This window comes from Vanacampus margaritifer, chromosome 6 (genome assembly GCF_051991255.1).
Source record: "Vanacampus margaritifer isolate UIUO_Vmar chromosome 6, RoL_Vmar_1.0, whole genome shotgun sequence".
Taxonomy (NCBI): Eukaryota; Metazoa; Chordata; class Actinopteri; order Syngnathiformes; family Syngnathidae; genus Vanacampus; species Vanacampus margaritifer.
The window spans coordinates 29,012,402-29,026,843 of NC_135437.1; positions in this window are offsets into that span (position 1 = coordinate 29,012,402).

The following is a 14,442-nucleotide window of genomic DNA, read 5'->3' on the forward strand; positions in this document are numbered from 1 at the left end:
CCCTTCAATTACAATTTTGCTTCCACACTCTAAAAACAGTTGGGTCAAAAGTAGCCCAATTATGGATAAAAATAAATAAAAAAAGGACCGATCCACTTTGATTTGTTTTACACTAAAAGACTAATTTCTTGACTCAAAATGGTGTCGAAATGACCCAAGTAGAGGATCGGTCCATTTTTGACCAATAGTTGGGTTATTTTTGACCCAACTGTTTTTAGAGTGTGGCTTCAAACCAAAAGTGCTCTGTCCTGAGTGGTTCAAAATACCATGAAATAAAAGTTGCAATTCTCATCTTTTGATCTGAAACTCAAATGTTTTGAGTATACAACAAAAACAAAGGAAATTGAAATCACCTTGCTGTTCCAATACTTTTGGAGGAGACTGTATGTTGACCCATGTATCTCCATGATGGAGCCAAAAGGACGATTTATTATAAAAATAAACATAAAAAGTTGCAAATATGTACATTTAAACAACAAAAAATTAGTATTATAATAATCTTTTATTTGTGTGTACAATTATGCCGATTTTCTAATTGTGGAGTGTAATAATTGAAATTGTAATTGAATTTCGATGAATTGCACAGCCCTACTCTCGTCTGTGATGTTTTTTTCCCAACGGGGACGAGTGAGGGAATCATCTTTCAGTTTTTTTTTTTTTTTTTTGCTGTTGAAAATCCCCAAACGCAGGCCAGGCGAGGTTTGCAACCCTCAAGATGCTTCTCGGCTTGTAAATGAAATTTATGGAGCGTCGCTCCCTTCAGGCGACGGAGACAAAGCCTCTGTTGTGCCGTTAAGACGCCCAACAAAAAACAGCAAAGTGTTGCTTGGATGTGGAAATATGGCGATGAGGATGCGGGATTTTAATTGATTTTCACCCCGCTCGTTCCCGCTCCCGTCCGTGGGGAAAATCGCGCTTGTCGTCGATCTGGAGGGGAAGCGCTGAGGAAAAAGAAACGATTTGGCGCGACGGATGTGTGAAGGCGAGCGCCTCGAGCAATGACGGCATTAGCACACCTTGAGTTACAGTACATCGCCACCGTCTCCCCTTTCCCGCAAGGTCAAACGGGCCAACAGAAGGGAAAAAAAAAATGGCCGTGAAAAGGAGCCGAGCTGCACTTCCCCTCACCTTGCCTTGTCGCTTTCAAATTCGCACTATTTCATCAGGACACAAAAACTGCTCCGCTTGCGCGCATCTCACTGGCGGCCAATTAGAAGCCACCCGATTGGCTCGCGCTCTCTTTCGCAATCTCTCTGTCGGCAAAAGAGATTCCACTTCAAGGTCGCGGCATCGCACGTCGTCATGGCCGCCGTGCAGCGAATGTTTGGAAAACAATCATTTCAAGCGCCGCACTGCAAACAACCTCCGCTTCAGCTGCTTCTCGCGCTCGCGTGAGAAGCAAAGAGAGAGAAAAACGATTAGCCGGAGTGTTGAACTTCACCTAGTCAACATGTGCCCCAGAAAAATACAATTTCTACCCCCACGGTGGTGAAAAAAGTTAGGACGGGGGAGGGGGGAGTTAATATCCCCGAGAAACAAATTTGAGGCAAATTTGCGAGTTTATAAAGTATCAAATTTGCGTTTTTATAAAGTGGCAATTTTCGAGAAACAAACTTGGAAAATTGCGAGTTTATGAAATGGCAAATTTGCGACTCTAAAATATCAAATTTGTGAGAGAAAAAAACGGAAACTTACGAGAAATACACATAGCATATTGCCCAGATGTTTGTGCCAATACTTTTCGGTCAGGTTTTCAAATAAGGAGATAGTAATCGCTTTAGCAGACAAGACGCCTCACTTTGGTTCAAACCCTGAGGATCAAGCATTTAAGTTCATTTGTTGAAATAAATATTTACTTGTACCTTTATGTTTCTAGAATTATTATTTACACAATCATACATTTTTACATACTTCTGTAAAAGTAGGTAAGTTGATTTGTCTGCCGCTCTCCGTCATTCACTTGCATTTACCTAAAGTATGCTAGCTCCTGATTGGTTAGTGCTAGTCAGCTGATCGGGGATCAGGAAGTGTTGTCACTTGAGCTGCCGTGTACGACGAGTAAAGTTTAAATTAAGAATGAATTCGTCTCCATCCTGCCTTTTCATTTTATAAACAATATTCCATCAACCACCAACAAATCCTCACACCATTGAAATGATATTTGTTTGACAGATGTCAGCTTCCCTTTTGGCAGATTTTGTTGATCATTTCATTGGCATTGCAGCCCATTGATTTTCAATCTGACTGTCTTAATGCAGTTGCCGGGCTTTTTTGGGGGGGAGACGCTCACTCAGCTGTTTTTCCTTGTAGATGACCTGCGCGACCTACTATAAAAATATAGAGTGGTGCCTCCCTCGACTTGCTGGTTCCTTTCGTTCTGTGCCCAAGCGTCTTAACGCAGTTGTGATTGGTCGTGGGCCTGAGCAACATTGATGTCGTCTTCAGTCGACCGCAAGTGGCAAAACGGCTGCCCCCTGGATGTTGCTGCTTAACTTCCACTAATGAACTATATTAACCAGAATGCTAGGGGTGTGCCAAAAAATCAATTCTCATAAGAATCGATCGCGATTCTTATTTGGTATGATTCAGAATCAATTGTAGATGTCCCAAAATCGATTATTTAAATTTTATACTGTCTTGCCCTTGTTTGTGTGTGCCTTTATTGGTAGCGCTGTTCATGTTGTACACGATTTGCCCACTTAGGGGCAGTGTGGTTCCGCGTGTTGTGATACACTGTTAAGTTGTAGCTACATTAGAGAGTAGAAAGAAAAAAATCACAATCATGTTTTTTTGCAGCGTAGGAGGAGCAAATGCCGGTGAGTAATGTTAAGACGCGTCTCTGACATTCCTGAAGCGTTTTGTATAAATAGCTGTCCTTTTGATATGAGTGATAAGTGATAAAAGTGCCGCGAGTAGCGCGCTAATTAGCATTAGCGGGGCAGACTGGAGTAGATCATGATGATTCTTTGCACGTCTATAAATTGAAGCAGAAATCATTGTCAATGAAATCATTTTGCATCGAAAATCGTTCTGAATCGAAAATCGATTCTGAATCGAATCGCAGACCCAAAACTGAGACAGTCAAATATTCCCACCCTTAGAGAATGCCATATTTAGACTAATCTATCTTGGACTGGAGGTGCGTCATCAGTTGGAACCTTCACACGTAGATTTTTTTTTCTTTTTTTTTTTTCCGTGGCCTTCTCCTGACGTCATTTGCCAGGCCTTGGCACCGCTTGGCCTGACCGCTGACATTTGCGCTGGCACCACGCGGGCCCGCCTACTTTTGAGGCCAGATGGCAGATGGCGCCTCCAAAAGCAGACAATACGAGTGCACTTTTGTATGCGCTCCACAACGCGCGCGTGTGCGGCCCCAACAACAACTTTCCCTTCACTCAGCAAAAAAAAAAAACAGGGGGGGGGGGGGGGGGGGGGCGAGCAGCGGATCGATTTATCACCCAAAAATAATTCATGAAGTACTGATGGAATGCCAGGAAGTGAACTTGAGGGGGGGAAACGTGGATGTATTACGGCTGCGCTAGATTGATGCCCTCCTGCTCGCGTGCTCGCTCGTGGTGAAAGCATTTCACCAAAGGGACGTCGTGCTTCTCTTTCACCTCACCTTCGTCGGGCTAAATCCGTCTCTGTCTGGTGGCTCTCGCTGTTTCTCCCTTTTAGCCACGGCGGAGACAGTGAACTTGAATTTGTCATTGAACTACATGCGACCAGCGCAGTGACTGAGCGTTTCCTGCGGTTTACCTCGCAGCAGCGAGCCGTCTGGGTCAGAAAGGCTGTACGGAAAATGGATGGATGGGGGGATCGGGGTGGGGGGGGGTGGGGGGGTCGGATGTGGACTCAGCACTCCTGGAGCTTAAACTAGCAACTGGGAGCACACCTGGGAATACAAATGTGGCCTGAGTCACCCTGCGATGGCGCCAACGAGTGAGGACAAAGGGCGGGTTTGTTGGAGGCGGCGCGAGTGACAGGACGGGAGTCGCAGATGAGCGCCGTCAGTCGACTGTTTACTTGCCACGTCAACAACGGCAAAAAGTGGACGTCAGCGAGATACGTGAGAAAGTACATCGCGTCGCAATCCAGAACCGCAAGTGATGACCCCCTTCAAAGAAAATGGGCCTCTTTGGAAAGTTACTGCTGCTGCGAGTCGGTGCTCAGTACAGTTGGCCGTACACTCTAAAAACTGTTGGGTCAAAAGTAACCTAATTAGGGATCAAAAATGGACCAATACACATTTTTTGGGTCAATTTGACCCCATTATTCTGGGTTATTTTATACAAAATGACCCAATTTTTTGACCCAAGGAAAAGGATCTGACCAATATTTATAAGTCGGTTTGCACTAAAATACCAATTTCTTGACCCAAGTAGAGGATTGGTCCATTTTTGTCCCATAGTTGGGTTATTTTTGACCGAGCTGTTTTTAGAGTGTATGATCATGTTTAGACTGGGAACTTGGATAGAACTAAATGGTACAGTCCTAAAATGTTGGAGTTGTTTTATGATGATTGAAAAATGGTCATGACATTGGGAGTACCTCAAGTGTCAGTCCTTGCACCACTTTTGTTCAGCCTGTATGTCGTCCTTGGATCAAATGCTTCACAACCTCATTGTTGGTTATCCTGGCAATACAGCAATTTTTTTTTTTAATCAATGTCCCCAAATGACATGGCTATGTTCATACTGCAGGTCTTGATGCTCAATTCAGATTTTTGGGGCGGTCACATCCGATTCGTGTACATACGAACTGTGACCTCATTCTGTCTGGTGTGTGAACCAAATGTGTCCCCAAAGTGACCTGCATGCGAAGAAGAGACGTCACGTCACTCACAATGTATTGAAACTCGTCTTTTCATCATCTCATATCTACGGAGGAGGAGGATGTCGAAATATTTTGGGAAAGGCTTTTGAGGACCCACAAGTCGGATACATGCTGCCGCAGGTGTCAAACTCCGGTCCTGGAGGGCCGCAGTCCTGCAGCTTTTGGAGATTTTCCCCTCTTCCAACACAAGCTGATTCCAATCAACAAGATCGTTATCAGGCTTAGGCTGATCATATATCAGCTGTGTTGGAGAAGGGAAACATCCAAAACCTGCAGGACTTCGGCCCTTGAGGACTGGAGTTTGACACCTATGGCTTAGACCAGTAGTGGGCAAAGTCGGTCCTTGAGGGCCCGGAGTCCTGCAGGTTTTGAGTGTTTCCCTGCTCCAAGGCAGCTGATTCCAATCAACCGGATCGTTATCAGGCTCATGCAGAGCTTGCTGATGAGATGGTGTTGGAGAAGGGAAACATCCAAAACCTGCAGGACTACGGCCCTCGAGGACCGAGTGTGCCCACCCCTGGTTTAGACTGAGGTCGCATTGCAAAATATCCCACACAAATGTGATCTAGGACCAAATATGAAAGTGACCCGGGTCGGATTAAAAATAATAATGAATTTGAGCCGTTCAGAAAAATCACATATAGGCAAAGAAAGTCCGATTTGGGTCAGCCTAAGAGTGGAGACTGAAACTGGATTTTCCTGTCCAACTCCAGTTTGTCAGCTCACAAATGGAAGATTGGTGAAAAATCCCCCAAAGCACACTCCCAAACCTTGTGGGGACCTCTTTCCTCTTTTGTGAAAGGACGCTTTTGTCGTTGCACTAACGTCGCATCGTTTACTCGAAAGCGCAGATGTGAACCTTCTTGTCAGAATCATTTAGCAGGCGAAGAAATGATGTCATTTCTTGGAGTAACAACGTCGGAACAGATGTGCAGATACTCCGAGTGGCTCGCAGCGTCGAGCTGAGGCTAAAAGCTACCAGAATAGAACGGAGGTAATGACGGCGGGAACAGGTGGCGGGACGCATGTGCAGGCCCGGAAGGTGATTCACATATCCAGAAAAGTGAACATCGACGGATAAGGGCAGTACACACACACACACACACACACACGCACACACTTGTTGTTCTTACATTGCCGATTGACTTTGCCAGAGGGGAACGCAAACAACCTGAAAGCACTTCAACGCAAATTTAGTTCAGCTTTGATTGTTTCATCCATCAAGAGTATCGCAGCTTAGAGGAAAACAAACGCGTGCTTCTCTCTAAATTCATCACACCTTTGATAACGCTTAATACTCCTCCAAGCTGTTTTTTTTTTACAAAGTGCGGCTACGAGCGATCAGCTGGCAACAGCGCTTCGGCTAAGTCATACTTGAGTGATGACGGAGCCCAACGACTCCTCGGAAATGCCGCCGGAGGAAGCGGGATTCATTTAGCGGGGAAGATTTAAGTCGTTTAGGAAATGCACGAGGCCGTTTTGCTGACTGGCGGCGATTTGGTGAGACGAAGAGAAAGAAGACGCGCCTGTCCGTTGCAAGTAGGCCAGTTAGCTGGAGGTGAGGACGGCGAGCGCGCATGCAACGTTCCTCCCAATCAACTCGCTGTGTGTTGTGTGCCTAATTGGTGTAAAAAGCAAAGTGTTAATTCACAGCTGCACCGGGAGCAGCAACTTCCTGTAGTCTTGAGCGGTTGCCTAGCAACAGCTCCGAGCCGATATATGACCCTGCGTGTATGCTAACCCGCACTGTAAAAAAAAATCAAACTGGAATATCATCTTTATGACTTAGCGTAATTGCATCTAATTCAGAAGCTTTCCGAGCGCTGCCTTTTGGCTCCTTTGAGCAATTAGCTTCTTGCTAAGCTAACACGAGGGGCTGCTAACCGCCGCCTTCTTATTGGACGTGCACAAGAGCGATATTGATCTTTTGATTTCAATCCCCTGCAGGCGTATTTCTCCAAACTTCAAGACTTTCTATTCGACTTTATTCGGGCCTATAAAAGCCGCAGCTCAGGAAATGCGAAAGCGCGGAGAGGGCATGTGTCATAAACGCAATTGTGTTAACCTTTGAAGGAAATCGTTGCGCGTAAGAGCCTTATATAAAGATAATGATGTATTGCGGGCTGGCAGAAAGCGCCGCGTAGCAAATGAAGTCGCGAGCTGCGAGGAATTAGGCGATAACCTGCCTATTAAAGATAACGGCGAGGTGTCGAGGTCGCCGGCTTTGCTTGGATTCCACAGGGGGGGCGGAGCCTCCTCCGAGACTTTTGTAATTAATCAAAGTCCCTCTTTTTCAAGCCAACTCTTTCACGTTGACTTTTATCTGATGGTCTCCCACGTGCAAAGCCCTCGTGTGATGTGAGCCCGTATCTTAATTACTCTCAGATCGCTGATACGCCCGCACACACACGCGTGCTCCTGATACTTCTTCAAGAGACAGAAAATCATTTTACAGCTGAGCAGATAAGCCCCCGTGCTCCCTTTAACAGACCCCCCCCCCCCGCCAACGAGGCTCATCTGACACTGTTCTAATGACAGATAGCCAGCGGAGGTCCTTGTTCCACTAATTTCTCAGCCAAAGGGAGGGAGGAAGGAGACAGCCCCCAACATACTCCCCCCCCCCCTTTACCCCAAAGAAATAGATACTATTCACTTGTATCCATACTATTGTTCCATATTTGTTGTTTGTTTTTATTTATATCTTTCTATTTCATTAATTGTACTTATAATTAGCCTTTTGAATGTGCTGGGAATACACTGTAAAAAATAATAATAATTACAATAAAAAACTTTTTCAGAAACTCTAAGTAACATTTACAAGTAGCGTTTTCAGTACATTTGACAAGTTTATATATATATATATATATATATATATATATATATATATATATATATATATATATATATATACTGTGATTGGCTGGCAACCAGTTCAAGGTGTAGACTGCCTCCTGCTCGAAGCCGGCTGGGATAGGCTCCAGCACCCCCACAAGCCTAGTGAAGAATAAGCGGTTAAGAGAATGGATGGATATATATATATATATATATATATATATATTTGGGTGACAGACACTCTATCACCTGAGCCACGCCACTCATTCTGTATATTAGCATGTTGCTGAGTCAGGTGGAATCCTCGTACTTCCAAGAGAGCAGTTTTGGTCTTGTTATGGACGTACTAGCGATGCAGTATAGTGGCAATCAGCACGAGTGGCATGGCTCAGGTGGTAGCATGTCTGCCGCCCAAACTGAAGGCCACGAGTTCATTCCTCAACACTTGCATAGCTTTTTTATTATTATTATTTTTTTAATAAACAAGTAAAATGTACTAAAATTGTTCCTTGTAAAATGTACTTAGAATTTCTGAGTGAAAAAAGTTTACTAGGTTTTTTAAAGTGAATATTACTCCCCTTTTTTTTACAGTGTAGATTGAAAACAAATCTCTCTTGAACACTTGAACTGTCGGGTGCTGTGCAGCATTATGTTGCCTCAAGATTGAGTTTATGGATTTTTTATTATTTTTTTAACAACAAAGTGAAAACATTCAGGTCACAGGGCCTGTTGTTGTTGTTGTTTTAATTTTTGACTTTAATTTATGTTAAGCTTTACCTCCCTTTTTGTGATTGATCTTCCTTTCCATTTCAAAGCGGAAAAAAAACCCCAAAAAACACTGTTCCTTTTAAATTCTATCCAAAGCTGAGGTAAGAATCCTCCAGATTTCTGGGGTTATGTGACCTCGGTTTCCTGAGGCAGTTGAGGCCAGAAGCCAGCCATGCTGCCTGGGATTTAAATAGAATAAAATAAAATAAAAGCACAGTGGGCTCGCCACTTCAATGCTGCAAATTGAAAATCTGATTTTCTAAAGCCCCTGTCAGGATCATCATCACTTTTCCCCTCCTTAAGGCCCTGCCGCCAAAGGCCACAATATACATAAGCCGTCAGGGATGACACTCATTTTGAATGATATATGATTCAAGATGCCCGTCAAAGGTCACATGGGTATTACTGCTGTATAACCTTAAAATAAAATAAAAAACTTTTCAACTTATAACTGTATTTTGTATATTGCTAGTTTAAAAGCGAAAAGATCATGTTAGCTATCAAACACCCAAAAAAATGAACAAAAGTCAAATGAATCCAAGTAGTTTCAGCTGCCTATAGTAAGAGTTTAAACTGTAATTAAAGAAAAAGGCTATGATCCAAATCCCTGTAAGAATCCTCAGTAAGTCGCATAAACATTATCCATTCTTCGCAGAGGATGAAGAATAAAGGCCTGTGAGTATTGCTATCCTGTTTTATCTGTCATTACTGTATTATTAACACTCTCAGCCATGTTCACTGAAGCAACCCCCTTCGCTCTTTTACTTGATTATGACCGATTTTACAAGGCCCGCAGAATATTGTGTTCTATTGCTTTCAAAATATGGAACTCATCCAACGGAAGATTAGAGTCTCTTCTTTCATCAGAAAAAAAAGTATATTTGTATCTGTTTCCGTTTTGCAGCAATTAGCATTAGAATATAGCTAAGTTTCATCATTATTCACAAACCTGTTGAAAACACTGGCAAAAAGAGCTTGTTGCAACTTAATAATAATAATCATAATAATAATGCCTTGCCCAAGGACACAACAACACAATTGGAGAGCGGGGATCGAACAGCCGACCTTCTGGTTACTGAACGACCGTCTTTACACCCTGAGCCATGGCTGCCAACATGGCCCTGGCTGATCTCTTATACTCTTTTTTTTTTTTTTTGTAATAACTGCCATTGCTTTAAGCGACCTCTTCAGGTCAGAAGCTGTATCAAAGCCTTCCGTATGCTCTTGCATGAACACTACCCCCGCCCCCCCCCCCCCACCCATAAAAAACGTATAAATATGTTTTTGGAAGTGAATGACAAAGTATTAAAAAACATATTTATATGTTTTTGGGTTTGAATGAGTTAAATACGGAAGGTGTAATTCTCACCCAGCACCGTATAAAATGGATTGATGGCAGTCTGAATTTCATTTTCCGCTGTCAATCTGCACGGCTCAGTGACATGTGCAACACTTTCAAAGTACATTTGATGGTAGCCGTGCAGAATTTTGTGCGTGCGTAAGCGTTTTCCGATGACGCGTCGCGCTTTACTACGGACGCATCATTCGACGGGGTCGCTGTTGGCTGTAAGAACACCGAAGAATCGCACTTTGCGGTTAGAATCTGAGATGTCATGCCGAGTTTTTGTGTGTGCCGCTGAGAGGCATCGAGCTCCCTTTAAAATGAATCCTCAATCTAAGTTTCATGAGTGATGAAATATTTGCGCTCCCCCAAGAGCGACTGCAGCCGTGAAGGCGAAGGTACGAATACGTCAAATAGGTTTGGACGCCTGGTATTAAAATCAAATCACAGTCACGGCCAAGCCTGAAAACTGTCATCTTTTATGACGCAAGGCGGCGCGTTAAGCTTTACAGTGAGCCGCGGTGTCTTTTGATGCGAAAAACAACTTTTAAATACCGGCTACTATAAATAAAGCTGCCACATTAAATAGCAATGTTTTCTTTTTTCTACGCTAAGCCGTGTGTTTTGTTAAGCGCGGAGGAAGGAAATGCCAGAGGGCGACGCGGCGGCTTTTGAGTGTAGCTGAGGGGCGTCGCTGTCACCGCGGCGCTGCGGTTGAATTCAACAAGACAGAAAGAAATAATACGAGGCGAGCAACCCAACGTGAACTGCGGATATGTGACGCTTTTTTCTGACGATGTCAGAATGTCAGGAAAGCCGGCACAGTATAACCTTGTCATTGAATCGACACTGCATCTGAAAAGTGCGTGTCGCTTTATTATGTTGTCCTCAAAAATGTACGGAAACAGCCTTTAATGACGACGCCAAAAAGTTGGCTCTTTTTTTTTGTGGGTTTGCTGATTAATAAAATCCTCAAAACCACAAATCCACTGTGGATTTTTTATGTACCTGCACTAACAGATGGTCACTTTGATAACGCTTCAAAGGAATGATTTGCACGTCCCCAAAACGGCGGTAGCCTACATTGTCGATATCACAATCAACCTGAAGCCACATTTTTGTGTAACCATATTAGCAGCATCCACCTTAACTCTTTGACTGCCAGACGTTTTCAGAAAAGGGATGCCGTGGGTGCCAGCCGATTTAAGCATTTTTGACTGATCTTTCAAGGTCCACATAAAATTATGTGTTTGGACTATGGAAACACACGTACTACCAAATGAAAGATTGGACTGTCATCTTTCATCAGAAAAAAAAAGTTTGTTTCTACCTTATTCCGTTTTTCAGTAATCAACAATAGAAAATGGTTAGTTTCACCTCTGTTTTGAAACAAACGTCTTTTAACGTCTTTGGCACTCCTCCATAGGATTTTACTAAACGCTATTTAACGTTTTTGGCAGTCAAAGAGTTTTAAAATGGGAGTCAGCCTTAAACATTTCTTGACAATAATATGTTATATGTGACCTCACTAGTCTTAACATGACATTCTGATTAATATTACATTTGTGGAATTTGAGTTATGAAAATCCAGACATTTTTATCCATCTCAGGGGGCGGCCATTTTGCCTCTTGCTGGGCGATTGAAGATGACATCATAGTGGCTCAGGGCTCAGGCAACGACCAATCACGGCTCACCTGTTCTCTGAAGCTGCGCTGTGATTGGTTGTTGCCTGAGACCTGAGCGACATTGATGTCATCTTCAGTCAACAGCAAGTGGCAAAATGGCCGCCCCCTGAGATGGATAAAAACAGCTGGATTTTGCTACTTAAGTCATACTCAACAAACATGATATTAACCGAAATACCATATTTAGACCGCTGGGGCTGCAATAGAACATATTGTCCCAAAACATTTTTTGGTGTTGACTTCCCCTATAAATGCGGCAATAAAATAATAACTCACCACAACGTTAAATCATGAGGCGCTCGCCACATATTGTTCAAAAGCGTGCCTCATGCATGAGAATCACCTGTCGTCGTAAGTCCATGCACATTTCTTTTTCTTCTTGGTCATAGATTCTTGTGTTTTCTCATCACTGAAACTTTCCAAATACGTCTGTTTTGTAGTCATTTTGCTAACTTTTCGATTTAGCATGAGCGAGATAATTAGCATCTTGACATAAGTCCGTCGTCGAAACAGAGAATCCGATCACTTTTCAAAATAAAATATTTTCAAGCCTCGGATAATCAATTCACCGTAAGTAAAGTACGTTTTTATTCTTTTAACTGTACAGCCCGTCGCCACCGGGTCCAAAGTGGCCCCGCGGTTTGGGACCACTGCTACTGTTTTCTAGGTGTGGTCAGCAAACTGAGCCATGATTGGTCGTTACCTACTTCCTCAGCACAGGTGATGTCATCTTCAGTCGACAGCAAGTCGGGGGGGGGGGGAAATATTTTTAAAGGTATGAATCGTACATGAAAAATAATAAAGTTATCAAATTAATTCTGGACAAAACCAATTTTTTTTACTGCTGAAAATGACTCAATGAGTCAAGCATGCCTTTAATATGCAAAATTTAATGTAGATATTTGATGTGCTATATAACTTTAATGGGCCGGTATTATATCATGTATGTTGTGGCTATGTTGTTTATTTTGATAAAACACTTGATTATGGAGTGTTGTGAGTAAAATTCCAAGAAGCAGAAAAAAAAAAAAACGTATTCCGTCCAGGAACAAGTGTGTAGCGTAACAAAATGTGTTGTGAATCCGTCGTCCGCTGGAGGCCTGACGATGCGACACGTCCTCACCTGCGGCATTTTCTTTCTCCCGCTCGCATATGAATCGGCGTGCACTCGTCTCATCGGCCCGTTTCGCTCTTTCGGCTTGTTCCCGCCTCATCGCGCTCATTTAAATGGCTCACATGAGCAATTACCGCCGCCGTGCGATCCCGAGCCGACGCAGGCCGGCTCGCTCGGAGGGTCCGGGCCGGCGGCATTATGTAGAAGTTATGATCATTGCCGCGGGCCAGCTGCGGCCAAACGGCCCACGGGGGGTGGGCGCGCCCCGCCCCGGCGTCAGGCAGGCCATCCACAACGGCCAAATCGAGTGTTTGTTTAACATGAAAGAGGCGAGCGGGAAGATGGCGCCATTACCGTAAGTGAGCGTTTGTCATTTCGGGTGGCAGCTCAACATTTTCAGTGTCGCTTCTGCTGCTCTTCTTCTAGCAACACGTTGGATTCATCCTCAAAGCACACTTCCACATATTGCCAGCTGTTCTCAGAACATTTCTACACATCTTTCACTCAAGCTATGCTGATCAATTGATCACATGATACGATGCTATACAATGTTGAGTCCATTTCATGTCATTAAATGTCACAGGTCCAAGTTCCTCATGATCCGGGTTGGTCAGTTGATGCGGAATCCTCCGAAACTACTGCCTCACTTCAAGTGGAAGTCATTTGCTCCCAAAAACGTATAAAAACGTTTTATTTTAAATATTGCTCAAAAACATATGTTTTTTTATGTTGTTGTTTTTTTTTAATGCTAGAGCATACAGAAGGCTTTGATGCAGCCTCTGACCTGAAGAGATGGCTTCAAGCAATGGTAGTTATTACAAAAAACGGCCAGCAGGTGGCAGCAGAGTATAAGAGATCAACCAGGGCCATTTTGCAACAAGCTCTTTTCACCACTGTTTTAAACAGGTTTGTGAATAATGATTAAACTTAGCTATATTCTAATGCTAATTGCTGCAAAAACGGAAAAAGATAGAAATATTTTTTTTCCTGATGAAAGAAGAGACTCTAATCTTTCTTTTGGTAGGTTTCAAGTTTTTATAGCAATAGAACACAATATTCTGTGAGCCTTGCAAAATCTGTCAAAATTTGCGAAAGGGTTGCTTCAGTGAAAATGGCTGCGAGTGAATGAATTAAACATTTCTTGATTATAATGTATTATATATATATGACCTCACTAGTCTAAACATGACATTCTGATTAATATTACATTTGTGGAATATGAGTTATGGAGCAAAATCCAGCCGTTCTTATTCATCTCTGGGGGTGGCCATTTTGCCACTTGCTGTCGTCTGAATATGACATCACAGTTTCTCAGTTATCAGGCAACAACCAATCACAGCTCTCCTGTTGTGGGGCTGCGTAGAACATATTATTGTCAAGAATTATTTTTTTTTTTTGTTGACTTCCCCTTTCACTTATCGCCATCTTGCCCACCCAGAAACAAGAGGTGGCATTCAAACAGGCCAAAATCCAGCCACCGTACATTACTAGATTCAATACAACAGCAGCTCTTGAGCACACATGAGCATAATGAGCCAATCAAAGGGTTTGTTTTCTGAAAGGGATAATGTGATATTGAACGGCACCGGGGCGACTGCAGTCGCTGTATCACTTGTCCAAATATTTGGAAAGTATAAAGTTGAATTTTTAAAACCTAAATGGACTAACCAGTATTTTGTCGTTCTTTCAGATGCCTCGCAAAAGTGTTGTCTCACATGTTGCGAGACCTTGGCCGAAATGAAAGTGAAACTACGCATTTTCTCATTCATTTCTCCAGCACAGGCAGATTGTAGCTGCCATCAAAGGCAACTCTTTATTTAATGGTTTATGTCTTTTTTTTTTGGTTTGGTTGAAAAGGGACAAT